Here is a 6,112-nt window from a genome sequence, read left to right on the forward strand (position 1 = left end):
TTATCTAAACGCAGCAGCAGTCTTTCTGCAAGGCCGGAGGGTCCGTTGAGGGCCTAGACTGCCCTTGTTTTCTTTTGTTTCTTTCCTTATTTCTTTACCTTGCCTTGTGTTTCAGAATTAAGAGGTATCAATGACTGTAAAAAGGTCAAGAAACCACAAAAATATATAGTAGAAAGGTGTTCCAAGTCTCTTACTGAGGCAGAAAAAGATACCAGGCAAGACTGACCCAAAGAAAACTGGTGGCAGTATTAATATGAGACAAATGAGAATCATTATTAGAGATCAAGAGAGACAAGTGATAATAAAAGGAAGATAAAATAGTTCTAAGTTTGTATGTATCTATTAACAGCCTCAAACATAAGGCAGACATTGACAGAGCTGAAAGGAGAAACAGATCCATAACTGATGGAAGATTTAAACTCATCTTTCAGCAACTGATAGAACAAGAGGAAGAGTTATCTTGAGGTTAAGAGCATAGACTGGAGTTTCACAGACCTGAGTAGAGATCCTGGCTTTGCACATCTATAGGTGATAAAACTATAAAGAAAAGCAAGGAAGTGCTTTTAAAAGTCAGAACAGCATTTAGCTTGGAGGGGAAGGGAGTGAAGCGGGATGGAGAAGGGACCCGAGGTGGGGGTGGGAGGGTGGTTTCTGGGGTGCTGGCTACGTTCTGTTTATAATTACACATTCTAGTCTACATTTATGTTTTCTTCCAGGAGGTTATATTTCACAATATTAGAATACAACAACAAAATTCTGGTTCTGTCACTTACCTTGGGAAAGTTACTGTGCCTTTTCAACCTTCACTCTCTTCACTGGTTAACATGGTCATAGTGAGGGTACCTAGTTCTCTGGGGTGTTGTGAAGTAACATTCCATTGTAAGTGCTCAAGAAAACACTTTGTGGATTCCCTGAGATGACCTCAGAATGGATAATTTTTGATTACCCAATGTCCTGTTCCTCTTTACCTGCAAATGGGGGGCTGATTGTAACTGCAGGAGTGGCTGCCTGTCCGCCACCCCGAGGTGAGCGGCATCCCTGGGATGCTGTGGATGGACATAGGTGCAGGTGTCCCGTATGCTTTCCTAGGTTACTTTGGGACTATGATGGAGCCCAAGGGAGGTTTGTTTTGAACCAGGCAGCTCCTGGCGAATAGCTTCAGGTTAGATGCCCATCTCCTTGCTCACACATGGATTTTATTTCGGTAAAAGTCCCACATGAAGAAATTCTGTTGCCGTTTCTGCTAGAGAAACTGAGGCAGGCAGGGAGCATGGCTTCGTAGAATTTTGCTGGAAAGAATTGAGTGGTTACTTAGAACAGTGACTTCCAAGCTTTTGTTTTCAATTTAAATAAAGGAAGCCTTTCTTCATGAATTCTTACATATAGAAGCCTAATACAGAAATGGATGAAAGCTTTGTTGGTCCGGGTGGAATAGGGAGTGCAGGCCCTTAGGGAGTCCCTGCGGTGCCCCCATGGAGCCACGCTTTGAAAACCATCAATTTAATGTAAACACATTATTTTATAGAAAAAGTTCAGGGAAGTTAGGTCTCAGTGGATACATAATTAGTAGTAATACCAGAGTGCATTAACCTCTTGAGGTAGAAACTTGAAAAGATTAGCTTCAAATTTAACAAGTAATTTTTAAAGCAACTTTCTGTTTCAACATGTAGACAAATCCCCTCAAACAGCCCCTGGGCTAATCCCTCACGAGGCACGTCAGAAGCTCTCTAGTACTAATTCCCAATTTTCCAGTTAGGTTTCAGCTCTTTCTAGGATTATCCAAATCAGGTCATAGAATCAAAACAGAATTCTATTGCAGCAACATTGGTGGACCTGGAGATGATCATACTAAGTGAAGTAAGTCAGAGAAAGACGAATATCATATGCTATCACTTATATGTGGAATCTTAAAAAAAATGGAACAAATGGATTTATTTACAAAACAGAAACAGACTCACAGACATAGAAAGCAAACTTATGGTTACTGGCGGGGAAAGGAGAGGGAGCTCTGTGTCAAAATAGCTCTGATGGGGAATCATTTTTCCCTCATGTGTCAAGAGCCCCTAAGAAGAGAATGACAGTGTCCAATTAGTCTGCTCCCAAAGTGAAAGAAGCCGAAACATCTTGTCTGGTAAGATTGAAAGCCACCAGTCAGCCTACTTGTCAGGGACAAGAGTCTGGAGTCTGAGACCAGCTGGGGCCAGGAGGCAGATTAGGGGGAGAGCTGGGCTGCAGGGAGGTGGCCAGAAGGAATAGGAAAATTTGAGTTTGAGGCAAAATTTACGCATTGACACTGCATCAGGAGGCTGCTTAGGGGTATGAAAGGCATCAGGAGTTTTTTTTTAATAGTATGCCAGTCTCTAGATCCAGTTGTACTATCTTTTTTTTTTTTTGAAAATGTCCAAAATTAAGAGATTTTTTAAAAAATATATTTTTAAAAACTTTTTCCAACCCTGCCCAGTTTTCCTTGCCAGAGATAACCACTAATTTCTTATGTAGCTTCTGGTAGTGCCTTTTTATAGATGTGTATAAGTCTTCCCTATTTGAAACAGAAATTTCAGCAAGCTGTGCGCTCCTCTGCATCTTGCTTAGTTAAATGAGTGCCATGTTTTTAAAACAAAACCATAGTGTAAAAATCATGCATGACAAAATGGGATTACTGATGGGAGACGGGAAAGTATATTTGCTTCACAAAAGGTTCCTGACTTACAGAAGGACTCAGGCAGTGTTCCCTCAACCAGAGACCCAGGTGAATTCCTTTTCTCATGTGTGTGACCTCCCTCTATGCTTCTGTTTCATCAGGATTTAATAGACAGAACGGCAGCCTGGAGCTCACCCTTGCTTGCCACCACTCAGATGGGTCCTGGTTGCAAATGCCTGGAGTGACCCTCTCATTTATTACCCAAACTCGGGCACTTCTCAGAGTGAAAAGTGTGCTTCACACATCACTCCAGAACCACAGTCACAAACCAGGATGGTCTTGGGCAGAACAAGGTGTCTGGTTTTCCTCCTGAGACTCTCCCTGACCTTCAGTTTATTGACCTGCACATGGGGATGTGAACACAGTGTCCTAAGAAAGAAGAAACTTTTCTGAAATAACTCAATTAGGAAAGTGCATCAACATTTTGAGCAAATTAGGTGAAAACAGTAACCGGTTGTGTAAATGAAGGGAAAATAAAGCAGCAGTTTTTGAACTGCTGATGTCACTCATGCCTGTCAAAGAGGCCCTAATCTAATGCCCCAGGGAGAGGAACAGTTTGTGTTCAGGGAATGAGGTGGCTTATCTTTTGTGGGGGTCACCAGGAAATAAAGCAGTGTGAGTTTAAGCATTTATTAGAGTCACAGTAAGTGGGGACAAAGAAAATTATAGGTATTTTATCAATGAGCACAGAATGTGATAGAGTTTTAGGTGCACATACACGCATATAGATTGTATATTCTGGAACATTGCTATAATCCACTTTTACAGCATAGAAATAGCGCAAAGGGACTCCTTCTTGGCTAAGAAATTTTATGACCTAAGAAGCCATAAATTGCTAAAGACAGATTCTGCAGCTCATACGAGGTACTAGATCAGATGTTAGTACGAAAGACAAAAAATGTCACACAAAAGATGGACAGGGAGCAGGAGACAGACTGAATGCAGGCAGGCGTTGTGCCTAAATGTCCTGAAGCCCCACCTCACCCTCTGGTCCTGAGTGGAAACCGGCAAGTTGGCCAAGCTACACTGGAATGCTAGGCCTTTTCCTTAATAAGAACTTAAATAAACTCCAGGGCCCTGCTGGGAAAACAGACGGCTCAACATACCTTCACGAAACATTCTCGCAGAAAGCTTCTGTGTCTCCCGTTCTTTCCTGACGTGGATCCAAATTATGACTAAAGTGCCCTTGAGGGAGGGCAACCAGGGCTATTTGGGGAAGAGCGATGGAGACGTTTTCTTTTTTCCAGAAAGGTCTGCACCTTCTGTGCAGGCTCCTGCTGGCAGAGTGCCAGGCTTTCAATGTCAAGGAACAAAAGAGGGTCTTCGTGTACCGACCTGGGCCCATGTCACAAGAAGAAGAAGCACTCAGAGTGACAACCGCCTCTCTTTTTTGCTGAGTCCTTTCCTGGACTCCCTGCAGACACCACCTGCAGCCGAGGCCTCAGACACCCACCTCAAAGCCAAGTGTTTCAGAATCAACGTCTTCTTCTGTGAAAATAAAAGTCCCTCCTCTTTCATGTCACCCAACTTACTTTTGTTATTGTTGATTTGGGGATATATAATAAACGATCACAGAGGTCATCTGTTTATGTATTCAGCAGGTATGTACTGAGTGCAGTGTGTGCCAGACTCTGTCCTAAGAACCGGGCCATGCTGGTGAATAACACAGCTGTGGTCGCTGTTCTAATGGCATTTGAGGTCATGGAGAAGAAAGAGGGGAGGGAAGGAAATAAATGTAAAATTCCGCATTCTGTTAGGTCAAAGATCAGGGTGAAGTAAGGGAGAACAGTGGGAGGAGGAGAGAAGGGAGGGTGGTGGCAGTGACAACGGAGCCTTGGGGAGAATGTAGTCCCTCCTGTTCTCCAGCTCCCAGGCCAATCCAGCCGTGTGATTAATAGGCAAACAAAACTAGCTTCATCTAAGACAACTCTGCTGGTTTCCCTTCCAACCAGATGGTCATCCCTGAGCCCTTTCTTTATAGAAATCCTAGCGCTGCAAATTGTCCTCAGCCCCAGGAGGTGACCAGGGTCTTAAAGAGGCTGATGGATTCATCAGTGAGTCATATATATGTGGGGTACCTTTTCCGTGGTTGTTAAAAGGAGGCAAAGAATAAGACAGACATGAAGCTTGTTGCTCTTCACCCAAACGAGCCTCTCCCGCCACTTCTAGGCCATTTCTTTCTGGTCCCCAGAGGCCCCCCTCCCTCCCCACTAGCAGAAGGTAAAGCCTGTGTTACACTTCAGCAGAAGGAGAGGAACAAAGACACAGTCTGAAAAAGACCTCATGAACAGAGGAAAATTATGCTTGATAAGAACCTCTGCTAATTGCAATTCCAAATAGTGAAAAGCAGACTGCAGTGCCACTGCTTAATTTTTCTCTTTTATTGAAGTCTTGTTGATTTACAATGTTGTGTCAGCTTCTGGTGTACAGCATACTGATTCTGCTATAAATATACATATACATATATATTCTTTTTCAGATTCTTTTCCATTGTGGTTTATTACAGGATATTGAATATAGTTTCCTGTGTTTATTTTATATATAGTAGTTAGTATTTACAAATCTCAGAGTCCTAATTTATCCCTCCCTCCCCTTTCCCCTGTGGTAACCATAAGTTTGTTTTCTATGTCTGAGAGTCTGTTTCTATTTCATAAATAAGTTCATTTGTATCATATTTTAGATTCCATGTATAAGTGATATCATATGACATTTGTCTTTCTCTGTCTTACTTCACTTAGTATGATCATCTCTAGGTCCATCCATGTTGCTGCAAATGGCATTATTTCATTCTTTTTTATGGCTGAGTAGTATTCCATTGCATATATAAACCATATGTTCTTTATCCATTCATCTGTCGATGGACATTTAAGTTAATTCCATGTCTTGGCTACTGTAAATAGTGCTGCTGTAAACATTGGGGTGCATGTATCTTTTCAAATTAGAGTTTCCTCCAGATATATACCCAGGAGTGTGATTGCTGGATCATGTTGGCAACTCTATTTTTAAGTTTTCTAAGGAAACTCCATGTTGTTTTTCACAGTGGCTGTACCAATTTACCTTCCCACCAACACCCTCTCCAGCATTTGTTATTTGTAGATTTTTAATGATGGCCATTCTGGTAGTTTTGATTTGCATTTCTCTAATAATTAACAATGTTGAGCAACTTTTCATGTGCCTATTGGCCATCTGTATGTCTTCTTTGGAGAAATGTCTGTTTAGGTTTTCTGCCCATTTTTTGACTGGGTTGTTTGGTTTTTTTGTTATTGAGTTGTGTGAGCTGTCTGTATATTTTAGAAACTAAGCTCTTTTCAGTTGCATCATTTGCAACTATTTTCTCCCAGTCTGTAGGTTGTCTTTCCGTTTTGTTTATGGTTTCCTTTCCTGTGCCACTGCCTAATTTTTATTTTGATT

This window comes from Vicugna pacos, chromosome 16, assembly GCF_048564905.1.
Source record: "Vicugna pacos chromosome 16, VicPac4, whole genome shotgun sequence".
NCBI lineage: Eukaryota > Metazoa > Chordata > Mammalia > Artiodactyla > Camelidae > Vicugna > Vicugna pacos.